This window comes from Bemisia tabaci, chromosome 3 (assembly GCF_918797505.1).
Source record: "Bemisia tabaci chromosome 3, PGI_BMITA_v3".
Taxonomy (NCBI): domain Eukaryota; kingdom Metazoa; phylum Arthropoda; class Insecta; order Hemiptera; family Aleyrodidae; genus Bemisia; species Bemisia tabaci.
The window spans coordinates 47,091,678-47,108,957 of NC_092795.1; the positions used below are offsets into that span (position 1 = coordinate 47,091,678).

At 41.2% G+C, this 17,280-nt stretch overlaps 1 protein-coding gene across 1 annotated transcript in view; it reads right to left on the bottom strand.

Moving 5' to 3' along the window:
- LOC109030536 (ATP-binding cassette sub-family G member 4) overlaps nucleotides 1-17,280 on the bottom strand; it is an 80,815-nt gene that overhangs the window by 62,701 nt on the left and 834 nt on the right. The window lies entirely within an intron of this gene.

A 17,280-nucleotide genomic window follows, 5' to 3' on the forward strand; every position in this document is an offset into this window, starting at 1 on the left:
GATTGACTCGATTCACTGTGCGACGTTATTCTCAGAGACTTAAACGCAAAGCTAGAAAAAAAAACGAAACCGATCGCTCGGTTATCGAAGGCGCTCGAGTCCTCCTGAACGACAACAGGTCTGACGGGGCGCGACAACGACGAGAGGGCTGATTATGGAAATTAATAGAAAAAGCTATAGATGAAGAGCAAAAAAGGGAAATGAAGCTATCCTATTAGTGGAAGTGGATGGTTGCAATACACAAAGAAGGTATACTAACTAACGGCAACCTACAAGAGAATTTACAGTTAGTCAATAATTTTCCGCCTTATTCAATTCCAAACACTCGCTTCAACCAATAGGATCGCTCCATTTTCCCTTTGTCTTCTTTGCCTATAGCTTTTTCTATGAATTTCAATAGTCAACCCGTTGAACGACAAAAGGGTTCATGTATGCGAATATCGCTGCGCAGACACTTTTTTTACAGCGGTTTTGGAATAATATAACAAATTAGGCGCTGTCGTGTTCACCTCAGCATTGCAGCATATACGCGATTTGCCAGCGGTTTTGTATAAATATAAAAAAAACGCATTGTAGATGAACCAGTTGTCGTCCAGGAGAACTCAAAGCGCACTCCTTGACAGAGAGATCGATATTTGTTAATTTTTCTAGCCTTGCGTTGAAGTCTCCGAGAATAATTCACCGCGCGCCGCCCAGAGAAGTGCAATTCATGATATGAGCATAGATGAACCTAAGGCCGGTGGGTATGTGGTCAGCTCAGCAGCGGGCTGATTATGAAATTGATAGACAAAGCTTTAGACATAAAAGACATAGGGAGTATGGAGCGACCCTATTGGTTGAAATGTGCGGTCCTGTAGACTAAGGGAGAAAATGATGGACTAACTATCGGTTTCTCGAGGGTTGCCGTTAGTTAGTCTATTACCTACTGCCTTTGTCCATTGCAAAAACCACCGCTTGCACCAATAGGATCCATCCATGTCCCTTTTGTCTTATATGCCTAAGCTTTGCTATCAATTTCAACAATCGACCCGCTGTTATTAAGCAAGAAATCGGATACATAATACATTGCTGTTTTGGCAAGACGTCATTGAGAAAGCGGGAGACTACGTACAGACAAGATACGCACGTTTTTTGCAGGGCTAGCAAATGAGAGTTAGGACCAATGAGCCAGAGAAGTAGTTATCTGAACGATGAAAGTGGGGAACATAGCATAAATTCACCAAAACCCTGTGAATCAATTTTAGGAAGCTTTTTCTCCTCTTCTTCGCCGTGAGGGAACATTTTCTACCAACAACTTTCGGCACCGTTAAGATTTGGCTGGAATGACGTCCCTACGTCAATCAAGTTCTTTTGGGTTGATTTACATCAAATCAAATTGAAAAACTGTCGAATTTAAAGAGATTTGATGATTTCCACAAAAATGCCACCGACTTAGCTCCAAATTGGATCGTCCAACTGGGCTTTGAACGAGGTGGACTCGGGCTTGCTCTTGCGTTCGTCTCCGAAATGCGAAATCCAAGATGACGGATGGCGGGCACTTTCGCGATTTGCAGCGGGCGCCGCGGCACTTTCCCTTTCTCAGAGCTCTCGGCGTGGCATAATGCGATACCAGCCGCAGCCTCCTGCTTTACTTGAAGGCAATAGCGCCGCGACGCACAGTGAGTGGAGCATGAATCATGAATTTCGTCACTAAAACTGCAAATTTTGATGTTATTAAATCAAATTTTAAATTTCAACGGGTGCTACACAAAGAAATTGTAGCGAGAATTCCAATGGAAACACTTTAAAACTTCAAAGTTATGTTTTAAAGGAGTCGTAAGCTTTTAAAGTTTACACATTTTGTCCGACTTTTGACATTGACTCGTTCTATTGTGTGCCGCGAACGCCTCAATGGCACATCAACGGGCGCGGGCAGGAAAAAAAATGGCAAAACGGCGCGAACGTCATGACAAAATTGGCCTCATCGCGCCCGCGACCAACCACCCTGTCGCTAACTTCTGTTGCCATGCGTCGCTGCGTCGCCATCTTTCCGTCTCTTGAGCATTTCCATATCTGCCAAGATATTACGGGGCAATCTTCGTATCGTCTCTGAATGAATACGACAATACATCGCATCGTTTCCAGGATGAAGGAACGTAATTCCATTCCAAGGTTGCAAAATTCACTCAATTAATTCAATTTTTTACAAGAATGCACCTCTGCGGTTTCTGCCAAAAAAGTTCTGATTTTTGCATGAGATCTGAAGAAAAATCAGGGAAATTTTCAGTTAGAACTGCCCGGGATTCCCCTAATAAAAATGCAATTTTTGAGGGGAAATTTGGCAACATTGAAATGTAATTACGCCTTTCGTTAGAGAAACAAAGAATAGACTGCTCTGTAGGCTATGTCATGGCTCAATAGTAAACAAACACATAACCTTGTCTCTGATTCGCGCCCTTCCCGCCATGGTGGTAAAATGCGTCTGAGTGTTTCTTGCAATCGAAAGAGCGACGCCAAGAATGGCACAATTTGGGCCAGAAGGGATTTTTCTGAAACCGGGCCCAAACGATACCTTATGATACCCTAAAACTCTGGTAAAAATTTTAGCTTGAGTATACGCACCGTTTTTGAGAAATGGGGGGGCAAAGTTGCCAAATCGCCATCATTCTGGACAGCATTTTTACAGCAAAAAGACGGGAAAAATGGACGAAAAAGTTACACTATTGATGGGTTTGGGCTGTAAATGTTCTTATTGAGCCCCCGTGCATGTAACTGTGTTCAGTTTCAAAAATTTTGGACGTACAGTGGTCCAAAATGGGGAGAAATCGTGGACAGATAAGGATTCTTTGTCAAACTTTTTAAAAATGGAAGTAAAATTGTTGGTCTCCTGCAGAGATCATGTGGAACAATGTTCTTATCGGTCTTCAATGCATTCAATTGAGTTCAGTTTATCAAATTTTCATCGCACAATGGTCCAAAATGGGAAATCAGTGGACAAATTAAGATCTTCTGCCTAACTTTTTAAAAATGATGTACGACTATTGGTCCCCTGCAGAGATCATGGGGAACAATGTTCTTATCAATGCATTCAATTGGGTTCAGTTTATCAAATTTTCATCGCACAATGGTCCAAAATGGAAAATTAGTGGACAAATTAAGATCTTCTGTTGAAATTTTTGAAAAATAACATGAAACTATGAGGTTTTTCACTAGATTCGAAAGGTGTAAATTCAAAATAAGTTAGTAGCCAATAAAAGCTATCCATGTTCACTGTTTTGAACTGAACAAATGAGGTCTGGAAACGGTAATTCAGGAGGAACTTAGCTTTTGGATCCTTAAAATCCGGCTAACTGGGTGGTTTTTGTCCTAGTTAGTTGTCAGAGAATAATTGTAGTTAGAATAATACTTTACAATAAATCCTTTCTAAGGATTTAGGAAAGGTTAGGTTAGGTTAGGTTAGGTTAGATTTCAACAGAAGATCTTAATTTGTCCACTAATTTCCCATTTTGGACCATTGTGCGATGAAAATTTGATAAACTGAACCCAATTGAATGCATTGATAAGAACATTGTTCCCCATGATCTCTGCAGGGGACCAATAGTCGTACATCATTTTTAAAAAGTTAGGCAGAAGATCTTAATTTGTCCACTGATTTCCCATTTTGGACCATTGTGCGATGAAAATTTGATAAACTGAACTCAATTGAATGCATTGAAGACCGATAAGAACATTGTTCCACATGATCTCTGCAGGAGACCAACAATTTTACTTCCATTTTTAAAAAGTTTGACAAAGAATCCTTATCTGTCCACGATTTCTCCCCATTTTGGACCACTGTACGTCCAAAATTTTTGAAACTGAACACAGTTACATGCACGGGGGCTCAATAAGAACATTTACAGCCCAAACCCATCAATAGTGTAACTTTTTCGTCCATTTTTCCCGTCTTTTTGCTGTAAAAATGCTGTCCAGAATGATGGCGATTTGGCAACTTTGCCCCCCCATTTCTCAAAAACGGTGCGTATACTCAAGCTAAAATTTTTACCAGAGTTTTAGGGTATCATAAGGTATCGTTTGGGCCCGGTTTCAGAAAAATCCCTTCTGGCCCAAATTGTGCCAAAAAACGGTCGTTTTTGGCGTCGCTCTTTTTCGTGTTTAATGGGTCCTTAATAGATTTATGATCTGACAATGACTAAATTGTAATAAAATTAACACAATTAACTCACACAGAATTTGCAAATGAGGTTATGTTATTTCTTTAGTTTCTTTTGGTTTGAACCGCTGAGTTCGATATTAAATCGAGTGACGTAGTCACTATATACTAGTCTATACAGGCTCCAATCTGAATCAGAATTTACGCAAAAAACCAAGCCACATCGCAGTGCAAAACCTTGGCGATGAGTACAAGAGAACGATTATCAGATACTTTGAAACATTTGAATTGCTATCGCATAAAGAAACGATTACTGAAGATGTTCCAGTTGCGAACACCGTGCTTCTCGATACCTTTAGCAATATGCGTAATTGGCTGGTCAATCTGATACACGCAAGCCAACGCCAACAGACCACCATGCATCCCAGCGCGAAAAAAAATCAACGCTAAGCTGTTACCCTTGTTCTCGTCAACCAACATTATCGGTCGAGTAAAAAAGCGCAAAGCGCATTTCGCTCTTCTTCCGAATTCCCGAGCACACTCACACACCAGCAGCGGCCGATTGCGTACACACTTCAACACGCCCTCCGACGAGCCACTTGATGACGCAACCAAATCGCGGTACAACTTTACGTCTAAAGTTGAAATGAAGAGTCCTGGGGGGCCTGAGGAGGGAGTCCTAGGCCTAGGGTTCCCGCCCGGCGAAAGGAGCTGCTGCTGGCCTGCTAGCCGCGCTATTGGGTAAATCCACATGCGGTCAGATGTCAGTCAGGTTATAGCAAATACCGCGGCTCACATTCGGATCTGACTGAGGTCACCGTAAAATACACGAGACTCGCCGCCATTGCTAAACTGCTTAAAAAAGTCTCCGTTTTCCGGCACGGTCGTCGGTCGATCGGTCGGTCGAGAGAACCACTTTATGAATGTAGAATGAAGCCCACGATTTTGAATCCAAAGCGAGAAGTTGCAGTTTCTCCTCCTCCAGTTGTATCAAACAGTGGAAAAAAAACACGTGCGTGGACTCTAGTAGGTCCAGGATCTCTGAAAATTTCGATTGAGCAGTCAAAACACTTAGGTTCAATGCTGAGATTATTGCTTGAATCACAAATGGAAATCCGCTTAAGTTAAGAGGTTTGGTTCTTGATTTCAGCTAATATTCTGATTGAATCAAGAGTACTGTTTTCTGTGTCGATGTTTTTAAGAGGTCTGGACTCTAGATCCAAATGTGTTTTTTTCCCAGTGAAGACTATGACCGGTAAAATTTTCATTGTTCTTCCAGCACCTAAATTAAACATTTTCTGGAGTTTTTCCCCACCAACTTTTTATCAAAAAAGGTAAGTAAGTAGGAAAAGCTGATAGTGAGAAAATTCCCGACAATTTCACTTTTCATTGCCATTTCATACTCATAATTATAGAAAAATCCATCACAAGAAACCCGTTCCCTCAGATTACTCAATTGACTTTTCGAGGATACGTTTACATGCTGAACCAATCGATATCGATACAATCCCACCTGTTTGATGTATCGAATACGATGGATTGCACCCAGGATACATTTCTGGGGTTCCACCCTAAGTGAGTGAGATTGGGCAACAGTGGCGATGGCGTCCATCAGTCGAACTTGGACGTGGTGCCGCGTCGCGACGCCGCGCGCGCGGTGTCGTGCGGTGGGGCGACTCCTGGGCCGGGGGACGCCTGGATCTCCTCCATGCAAATACAAATACAAATATTCATGTGATTCCTCAAGGCTTTTTCCTGCTCCGCGCCGGCCACTTCCGCACTTCCGACCCCGCCCCCCCCCCTCCCCCTCCCGGCTGCCGGATCCGCGGGAACTCTCGCGAAAATCAGCCCCGAGCCGAAGCCGACGACGACGGGCAACAATCATCAACGACGAGCAACAACCATCATAGCAGCGAGAAGCAAGCTCGAGCACCTCCGCTGTAAAGCTGGATATTTTCGACTACTTAAGTAATTAGGAACTTATATTTCCCGTTTAATTTAGAAACAACGTACATCGATGGCGAAACTGCAGGAATACGTATCCCCTGGGTGTCTAGTTTTTTTTTTTTTTTTCATTTTGGGAAATCCTGATTTTCCCTGATTTTTGACTGATAAATCCTGATTTCATGATTTTTCCACATCTTGATTTTTTGCGGAGCAATAATTGACTACGGAACAACGACGTCATCACTTCACGCAAAGCGAATGTAACTTCACAAAAATAGCTCGATAGAAACATCCGATCGAACGGCCGACTTTCCTCAAATCCTGATTTCGCAATCGATGAAATCGGGATGAAATCCTGATTGACGGATGCGGCAGTCTAAATGATGAAAAGCATTATTACAGGGTACCAACTTTGGGCGATGGGCGAGTTGGCAGAGTGACTACTTAGCACGCGCTTGCATTGAAAAATGAAAATTCATAAAAATCAGAGAAAAGCGTTAGGTAATATTTTAATATTCTTAAGATAGGCTTGGTGGTAAACTTTCGCTATTGGTGGATGCATGAACTTTTGAAGCTACATAAAATACACGCACGCGCAAAAGCACGCGAACGGTTACGCTACAGCCATGTTCTAGATAACACGTAACTGCTCCTGTTATCACAGAAATATAGCCTGTTAGATAATTTCAAGAGAGGTTCTGCATAATATAGTCTTAAAAATAGAGAATAGAAGAGGCAAATGCATCACTCTCCCCTTGAGGGTTTGGGTGTGCTTTCTTTCTTTGTTCCCTTGTTTTTTATACGGAAATAATATAGATAAAAGCAACGAGAGCTTGAACAGATTAAAGTGTTCGCACTTCATGCAAAAATGCAAGTTATTAAAATCACGCAGAGCTCTTCATTTTTCTTCTTCCTGCTTATCACTGCTAATTCACGAAGTTTTATGAAAAGAGGTAGAATATAAAATTGAATTCACGAACATTTATGAAACGAGATAGAATGAAATTATTTATGCATCGACAACCACGAGCTTTTATAAATGTTGATTCCAAGATTGCAACTCTTATAGAGTCTCTCCAAACTTTTTTGGGGCTCATCCTACCAACGACTATCGTGCAGTTTGGTCATCTGACTGAGTCGTTTGAGGAGGGAGAGAGGGGGGGGGGGGAGCAAAAAGGCTATCGAACATAGTCAAATTGTAACAAGCACGCACATCATACTTCCAAATTAGAGAGAATATCCAAAAATTTAGTGTGGTGACAAACTTGTTACGAACTCCGTCTATGCAACACTTTCAGAAATCTCAGGTTGAAATTCGGAGTGCTGCTCACAATCAGTCCGGGACCTACTTCGCCACGAAGAAAATTCGAGTGATAAGCAAGCGGAGCGGAATTGCATCCTACTAATGCATTCTTTTTGCGTTTGCAACGACTCGAGCAATTAAGCTGCGTTTTTCGTCACTTAAAATATAAAACACGGCAACATCGGATTGCCCCTAGTTGCTTTGTGCTTTTTTTTTTAAAAAAAATCGGCTTCTGAAATTGTCTTTCGATAAATGTTGACCATTCGTGGGCGTTCCTACGGATCTGAAATTTTTTGGTGAAAAAAAAAACCGTTCTTTCCGCATGTTTTTCCATTTTGGAGGGTGGGGGGGGAAATATTCTCAATTCAAGGGGATAAGTAATTTTTTTCAGTAGTCTCATGACCATAAATGGACTCAACACATCTGATTTACCGTGTAACAATTAAGTTCAAGAGAAAACTAGGTGTTAGGATTAACTCGGGAGCAATTTTTGTCTAAAAATGACAATTTCTCGAACAACTGGTAACTTTATGACCTCGGTGCAAGCAAAAGGGGTAAAAATTTCGAAAAATTAAAAGACACGTGTTCATTTATTTAGCAAGAAGCAAGCTTTTCAGCCCTACACCCGTCAGGCCCTGGTAGAAATTGGCAGTAGAATGTGTGTTCCAAAATACTATAGACCTAAAGCCGGCTGTAAGATTTCCAATAGCTTCTGTAGCCGGCTGTACAATTTCTTATATAGCCTTTTATAGCCGATGGCGATTAAGCAACAGCCAGGCAATAAAGTTTATGCTAAACGTTACCAAATACGGATACTAGGACTTAGTTAGTTTTTGGACTACCGCTCTCTTTTTGTGCCGTAGTATCTTGATTTATTTTGCGAGGAAAGCTCCGTACTTTTGAAGGATGCCTGTCATTCTTAATATGTTGGAGCGCCTTCAATTTCTTATGATACTGTGCAATACTTCTGGTGTGAAATAGTTGCTTCAGACGCCGTGGCACGCTGCGGCTCGGCGGACGGGCAGAGAGCGCGAAACGCGCATTGGCGCCTACAAACCTAACAGGGATACTTCACGCATTGCGCAATGCGTGAAGTATCCCTGTTAGGTTTGTAGGCGCCAGTGCGTCGCCGCTCCGCTTTGTGTTATGCTCTAATATTTAATCTCGCGGAGTCAGCGTTTTTCAACTCATGATTTTGAAATATTTGCACACTCTGCATGGACTATTCTCATTTTAATTGATGAAAAAAAATATGTTTTAAAGGAAAATACATATAATGTGTGTTTTGTAAATATAAAGGTAGTTCCGTATCAAACTTAATGATTTCCAAAGCACACGAATTTCTACACAATTTCTTATAGCCTTTTATAGCCAATGGCGATAAAGTGTAAAGCCCGGCGATAGGAACTATAGCCCGACTGTATACTTTTTTATTGCTTCGTATAGCCCGGCTATATGATTTGCTCCGCTTTCTACAGCCAGCTATATGATTTTCAATAGCCTTCTTTAGTCGGCTATAAGAACTCCTATGGTATTTTGAAACGCAGCTCCTATCGCCAATTTTTACCAAGGAGCGATTTCCAAAAGTCGTGTTTTTCACTCCACACTTTGGAACCTACTCTTCATGTGGAGCGAATTCCGTTCTTACGAAGAGGAGTTCTTTCCTACTTCATATCACTCGGGTTTTCCGCAGATACGCGGCGTGCTTTGCGATGTATCGATTGATCTTCCGTTTACGCGTACGGAAAAGGATCGACAAACAGGGTGTCCGCAACGAACACATCGCTCAATCGATTCTTTACAATGACTTCAAAGGGAAAATATCGAAAATCGGTCATTCACACTTCGCCACTGGCTTTCAGCGCAGAATACTGCTGCTCTGAGGAAAAACGCCGTATGAGAATTCAGACGTTGCCATATTTCCTTCAATAAATGTCAAATTTAACGGGAAAATTTTTAAAATTTTTCATAAAAATGTTTAGACAATTTTGCCCACAATTTGATCTAGAGTATCTGAAAATTTCAAAGAAAAGTAAGCATGACTTTCCTCAAAAATACATGTTTTATCCGGAGAAATTTAGCAACTTTTGAATGTTCATACGGCTTTTTTCCTTAGCAGGGCAGAATACGCTCCGGAGCAAAATGCACTCCGATTTTTCTAAGAGTGCACGCGCCACGTCCCTCGCTATTAACCGAGAAAAATTATCGGGAAAAATCATGATAGAATAGTTACTCGAGCGAACTACTGAAAACAAGGTCAGTTATTTGCCGATAATGAGTCAGATCTGCGTCGAGCGGCTGAGGCGGACTCGGACTTCCTAGAGAATTTTTAACCAACTTTGATCGCGCCGACCGAACTTACTCGGGTCAAAGTTTGACGGCAACGACGACTGGGTCGCATTTTGACCCACATTTGCGAGGCATTTGCAACTCTCTAAGTTCGTGCTCAAACGTCATCCCGTAAGAATGCTCCAACGGAGATTGGCCTTCATTTTCATTCCAAAATCAGCTGCATTCATCGGGCATTTCTTTTCACAGAGGAAAATGCGACAAACACGTATAATCGTAAACCCCACGACTGGGATACTTCCAAACGTACACTGGAAAAAAACACATTGGATCTAGAGTCCAGACTCTTAAAAACATCGACAAGAAAAAATACTCTTGATTCAATCGGATTTTTGCTTAAATCAAGAACCAAGCCTCTTAATTTGAGCGGATTTCCTTTTAATTTAAGCAAAAATCTGATCGAATCAAGAGTATTTTTTCTTGTCAATGTTTTCAAGAGTCTGGAATCCATATCCAATGTGTTTTTTCCCCCAGTGTAATTGATAAACCCACGGTTGCCACCGAATCTAGAAAATGAAATTCCCTGACATTTCCCGGATTTCCCTGACAAATTTTGGTGGCATACTCGACAATTGAAGATATGCCAGATGGTTAAAAAGACATAATTAGACTTAGTTTTTAGGCAAAATTTGTTATTCGAAACGTCAACCCATTCTAGACAGCGAATAAAGGTGTATCAACAATTTTTCCAGACATTTCCAGGTTTCCCCTGAATTTTACAAATTCCTTGACATTTCCCGGTTTTCCCTGACTGAGGCAACCCTGTAAACCGTGCTTTCATCCGCACGCGCGAAATGCAAATAGTGATCTTTCAATGCAGGCATTCTGTCAACGAAAAAAGGAACCTTAAAGCAGAGAAAAAATTGTAAAATTGATACCATTGCTTAAGAAGCGTAGTTTGAAAAACGATTATCTATAACAATGCCGAAAACATCAGACTAAACTTAATTCATGGGTTAAATTTATAGTTGAAGAAAAAATGGGTTTGAAAAAAAGTTCAACATTTTCTGATTTTGGTTGTTTCCTGCTGAATCAATCTAACATACAATTGCATACATAAACTTACCAAAAAACGCATCGGTACTAAATTATTTCCAACTGAAAACGAATATTTGCCAAAGCTTACCTGAAACAAAACAAAAAATTCGAAATCAATCAACTGAGGAAAAAGAACTACGAACTTTTGAAAAAACGGATCTTCAGGTTTCAGGGACATCGTGGGACAATATGCCCACTCTGAAAACCCTGAAATTTAAGACTGAAGACCTAGTGAGGATTAGAACTTACGAAAAATGCTTGTATACAGACTTGAATAGCCCGAAACCACAGTTGTGAATGGATCCAACAAGTACCCGCAGCCAAAGAAAATTTGACACGGAGCCAAGTTGTCATAATAGCGATCATGTTGATAATTCCAAAATCATCACGGTTTTAAGAGGTATCAACAGAATTGATGATGGTAAGGAGGCCTTGGTGCCTTAAACAGGGAATTTTCGAAAATATTGCATCTACGCACCTGAAATTGTCGTTTCCCCCACGAAAGAACGTAACTAAATTCCAATATTGCCAAATTTCCCTCGGAAATTTCATTTTTACCAGGAACAGTTTGGTCATTTTGAATTGAAAATTTGACCGATTCGTCTTCGGAGGTTATGCGCAAATCAGAGACATTTGGGACAAAAATTGCACAAGTACATCCTTTGAGAAAAATTGGATTGTTTAAGTCAATTTTGCAACGCTGGAGTAGAGTTACGTCCCTTCGTCCGGAAAACGACGAAATATTTGAAGCTTGACTAATAGAACTATTTCTGCGAGGCCTCTATGTCAGGAGGATGATGGCTATTTAATTCGTGCTCTAGACAGGATCACAAAATTTTGGCAAAACACAAGTATTGAAAAATTGAGCATGAATCAAATTTTGCCACCTACAAACAAAATTTGCCCCCCTCTCCTTCAGGTTTGGTTGGTATGAAACCTCAAAAACTACTTAAAAGTTGAAGTGGGATGGATGTTTGGTTTGCTCCTACGAAAGTTGTGTGAAATTTCGATCAGATTTCTGGGAGAAAAACAAGTGGCAAGGAATTGACCCCGTCGCGATGGAAATTTCAACTCGTTCGATCCAAGTTCAGCTTGTCAACGAACTGGAGATTGTCTTGGCGGGCGCATGGTGCAGCTGGTTGACGCTAAGGCCGTTCACACTGATTGGCAGAGGCCGCCTCGACGGAGCGGAGGCCGCGCGGAGAAAATCAGCGCAATCAGAATGAAACAGCCCGGCTCGTTTCGTATTCAATTATTTTGCATGATTGGAAAATAATTCAAAAGTTTCACCTCGCTCCGAGAAGTTTGCTCGGGCGTGGAATCGAAGCAAAAATGTGATTAAATCCGATTAGGATTGAAGTTCAGTTGTCTTAAAACGTTACTTCTGAAGGGGTGAAAATTGGACTTATTTTGAATTTTTTTGAGGTTTTAAAGCCTTCATCGGATTTTCAGGGATTATTTTCCTGCATTTATTTTATTAAAAAGGATTCGCATGTAACAGTCTCCATGCGAAGAGCATGAAGGACTTTACTTCTCAATTAACAATAGGGCACCAACCTGATTCAATGATTCGAAAATAATTTACAAGTTCCACATCACTCCGAAACTATCGCACAGGTGTGGAATTCCGATCAGAAATCAGATTAAAATGAACGATGAATTTACTAAAAAGTCACTAGATATCAGTAGTCACTAGGTGTACGCCGAGCTTCGGACACTACTTCGATACATGTTCGATCCAAAATGCCGGTGTGGAATACGTGTTAATTCCTATCTTCTTTGTTTACATTGGATGCGCGTACCCGTGTATCGAAAACAATCGATTATGTATCGAAAAAGTGACCCGGCGTGACACAGGAGTCTCGGAATTCGGGACCTGGAGAATGCTTGAAAGTGGCGCCAGCTTCCCACTTGCATTACGACTGTATGTACTCTATGGTAAATACTGCGCTTAGAATCGATACTTGAAGGACTCCAGGCTGTCTAAGAAAACATTTGTGGTTTGAAGGGAAAAATTCCGGCCCTTCCTACGGAATTCCCGTGGTTTTTCAGTACTTCCGGACCGCCTCTTGAAAATCAATAAAATTCCAGATTTTCTGGACCAGTAGACACCCTGATAGTTTGAGTCCAAAAAGCATCTCCGAACAGAAAGATAGACCAAGAATCTCTGTCATGCTCGAGTGAGTGTCTTCGGTTCTTCACACTTCATTCTCCTCTAGTTCATTCCTATCGAGCATGGACTCATAATGAAATGCATTATAGTCTGGCTCCACCAAATTTTTCCGCGGCACCTTGACTGGGAGTATTTCCGTGACAAAAAACAAACTGTACTGCAACGTCAAAGAATTTCCTGTCGTATTGTGAATTAAGAGAGGAGCAGTAACCGACTTGGCGCTCAAAATTTTTCGTTAATTATTGTTGCGTTGCAAGAACCAAACCCTTGAAATTTCAAGAGATAACGCTGGTTGTTGCACGGGTTTCTCCCCAAAAATATATAGGAGTACGTCGTTCCCCGAACAGGGTAGCGTGACTCAACACCAGGGTTGCTGAACTCAGGGTTGCCACTTTGGAAAATGAAATTTCCTGACATTTTCCTAATATCCCTGACACATTTTGGTAAAATCCCCAAATAATTGAGGATATGCCAGACCGTTGAAAACACCGTTCGAAACAGTTTTCACCCAAGATTTGTTGTTCGAAACGTCACACTCATCATAGGAAGCGAATACTTAAAGGTTACTTGAAAAATTGTCCCTGACTCTTTCGCGAGTTTTGCTGACATTTTCAAGCTATTGCCTGACTTTTTAAAATTCCCTGGTTTTCCGTGACTGTGGCAAACCTGTGAATTGGCTAAAAATTCATTTTTTTTTACAAGAATATAAGTTTTTGTGATGAGAGTCCAAAATATTGGCGCTTTCTGCCTGCGGCCACTGGTTTGAAGGAAAATCAGTGAAATTTACAGCAATGAATATCTATCCGTTTCTTGATAGGCATGCACATTTGAAGTACAAATTTTGCAAAGTTGAAATGTACTTTGGAAGTTACGCCCGTTTGACTCTGAAAAGACAGATAATACGGATGTTATTGCAGCAATACAGCCTGGTCCTTATTTTGGATACTCGATCTTCAAATTATTTGACGCGACTTTTTTCGTGAGCATAGACAATGTCAAATTGACGAGCACAGAATTCTGTGGGAATATGTAAGAGTGATCATGGTGATGGCACTTATGCGGTTTCGGAGCGCGTGACCGCGAAAAAACCTTGCTCATCCGCGATAGCAACCGGTATCTCTTGATGCTTCACGCTCGAAGTTGACTGTAAGGATTGTCAAATGTTGAGCGAAGAAATAAATTTTATCGGGAGAGGGGTGGCATTGTTCTGAAACTTGACAACCAAGCTCGCGCATTAAATCGATTAATCCCAATAGGCATCGTCCAACCTTCAAATCAGGGCCGCAAAGGCTATTAATTAGTTCGCAGCAAAAATTTCGAAGAGCAAATCACACCGGGAGGAAAATTTGCGGTCTCAGCGTCCGATCACTGTGCTTCTCGATTTTCAGCGTTTGTGTCGTTTCATCATGAGTGACAGATGATAAACGGCTCGAAAAGTGGTTCCGATTTTTCATTTTCGATAGATAGCTTCACTTAATGGCACAGAGTGCTAAGAAAATTTTGCGCTGCCAATGATTTACCCTCAACTCAAACTTACAACTTTTTTCTTCTTTTTCAACTTACCTTTTGGAACATCACATTTTGAGGGCTAAATTTTCCGAATGTTTATTTTTCACTAGGCAGCGCCTGACCCCTTCGCGGTTCAACTCCAAAGCGCTTCGCTGCCGTGCTAGGAAGAACGCCGTATGAGCCTTCAGATGTTGCCAAATTTCCTTCGATAAATTTACTGAAAAAATTGAAAATATTTTCCCCCAAACTTTCAGACAATTTTGTACGGAATTTAATCTAAATTATCTGAAAATTTCAAGGAAAAATATGCTCAAACTGCGTCAAAAATACACGTTTGTCACGGAAAATTTGGCAACTCTTGAATGTTCATACGGCGTTCTTCCTTAGCACGGCAGTTAACACTGTTATGCCGAGGAAGAACAACGTATGAGCCTTCCAACGTTGCCAAATTTCATTTTACAAATCCTAAATTTTCCGGGAATTCCGTAAATATTTGTCTTTCAGTTTTTCAGATAGGTAATTTCGTTCAGAATTCGATCTAAATAATCTGAAAATTTTAAGGAAGAATACTCATGACTTTTTTCAAAAATGAATATTTTCTAAGAGGAAATCTGGCAACATTCGAATGCTCACACGGCGTCTTTCTGTAAGCACGGCATCACTGGTACTTAAATTTTATTAGGCATTCAATTTTGGACGAATTGTTGTTAAAATATCCCAGAAAAAATCTCTTCAAAAAGTTGCCTTTCAGGTGAATAGGTATAGGAGTATAGGTTTTTTTTTTTGTTTTTTTGTTTTTTTTGTAAGGGTGTGATGGTGTGTGGGTGTGTCGCACGTCGATTGGAAAAGGCTCGGATAGCGAGATGATGAAGAGTAAAATGAGACGATTAGCAAACGTGCAAATTTCGCCACAGCTCCGAATGAAGATCTGGGTCAAAACTTGGAGCGCGAGTGGCGCATTAGAACAGCTAATCTGCCGTGCTAAGGAAGAACGCCGTATGAACATGCGAGAGTTGCCAAATTTCCCTCGATAAAAAGTTTATTTTGGAGAAAAATTATGAATATTTTCCCTTGAAATTTTCAGTCGTTTTAGATCAAATTACAAACAAAATATCTGAGAAATTGATATACAAATATTCAAAAATTTCCCTGAAAATTAGTGATTTGCCAGGGGAAATTTGGCAACTCCTGAAGGCTCATACGGCGTTCTTCCTTAGCACGGCGGTAATAATCCGAAGTTGGGCGACTTATTATCCGGGGTGGATCGGGGGGAGGGGGGGGGGGGGGGGGGGCTGGCAATTTACGATCTTACGAAAACAGCCGGGTTCCTGATTATGAATGCTTCTTGAGTTTATTAAATGGCACAGAACAGAGGACTTCACCCGTTTAAACTGACTTCGAAAATTTCACTTTCCCAACTGCACTTTCGAGTAGAAACCAAAATGAGCACGGTGGAACCTCTGGATGAATAGAGGGCCGTTTATGAAATACAAGACGTTCTAAAATGGGGGTTTCTGAGCCTCCCCTAAGGGTGGATGCGTTGAAAGAAGAGGAGACAGTCTGGGGCTGCGTTACGTGAAGCCGATTTATCGAATTTTTCATCCAAAATTCATCACAAAACACCAGTTTGAAGGGGAGGGGGGGTCGTAATTACTCACAGCGATACGTTACGTAATTCTTTTTTAGAGGATGCAAAGAGTGCACACCTAAGTGTATGTAACGCATGCATTATGGGGGAGGGAGGGGGTCAAAGAGTTTTAATTTCATTGTAACGTATTTTATGCGCGAGTCACTGGGAATTGTTTTCCGTCGCAATCGACCGCAATCACCCGACACCTTGCAAAGGTGCTGGGGAAGGCCGCTGAGCGTTGAGATAAGCTCAATGCCTTAATAAGTTCATTTGACAGTCACGAAGTAGGTCATTGGATAGTTCCAAAATTCAGTGCGGTGCTTTCTCTCTGATGCCTCCAGAGAACACATCTCTTGTGAGAAAATTTTTTATTATAAACTCAAGAGACCCGCACCTGAGAAAACCAGGGCATGAATACATGCCATAGATTACGAATGTCAAAGACACTAATTTCATTTATACCTACCACAAAAACTTTGTACACAGATGGATTAGTATGTTATTTCTTATGGTCTACGAGATAGATTCGCCTGAACTGGCCCAGTGTTTGAAACTCGGCATGAAGTCTTGGCAGCCATCTGGCCTGCAACTTTTATTCTTAGGGGCCATCTCAGATTTCTCAGGGACCAAAATGAAAAATTGCCCTTTCGTAATGCCTTGAGCCAGGAAACGCCGAAAAATCCCAAAATCGGAGTTTAACAACAATTTTCTTAGCAGCCAAGGCTTGGCCGCTAGTTTCATTTCTTGGCGACCAAAGGCGATTTCTCACCGGCAAATTGCTGTTTGGCCGGCAGGTGTTCCAAACACTGCCAGGGGTGCAAAAATGTGCCTTGTCTTGCGATCTGCGAATCAAGCCAAACATCGTCTCCCGCACAATGGAACATATCTCCGTTGTGCTTGTTTGATCATTCCTTACGTGCACATTTTATTTGTTCATTAGGAGAACTGTCACATGAATTTTCTGAAATTTCTAGTGATTTTTCTTAAGCCTTGCAAGAAACAACTCTGAAATTTGCCAACTGCTTCATGTGACGGTTCTCCCATGCAAAAATGAAATGTTCGAGAAATGCTGAAACAGCACAGACGAGAAACATTCTTTCGCGCTGGGAGACAGTGAAAATTCAGTATTTTCGTCTGGATATGGCTACATCTCAATCCCTAAGTCCTTAAAAATTTAAATACAAGATCTGATGACTAAA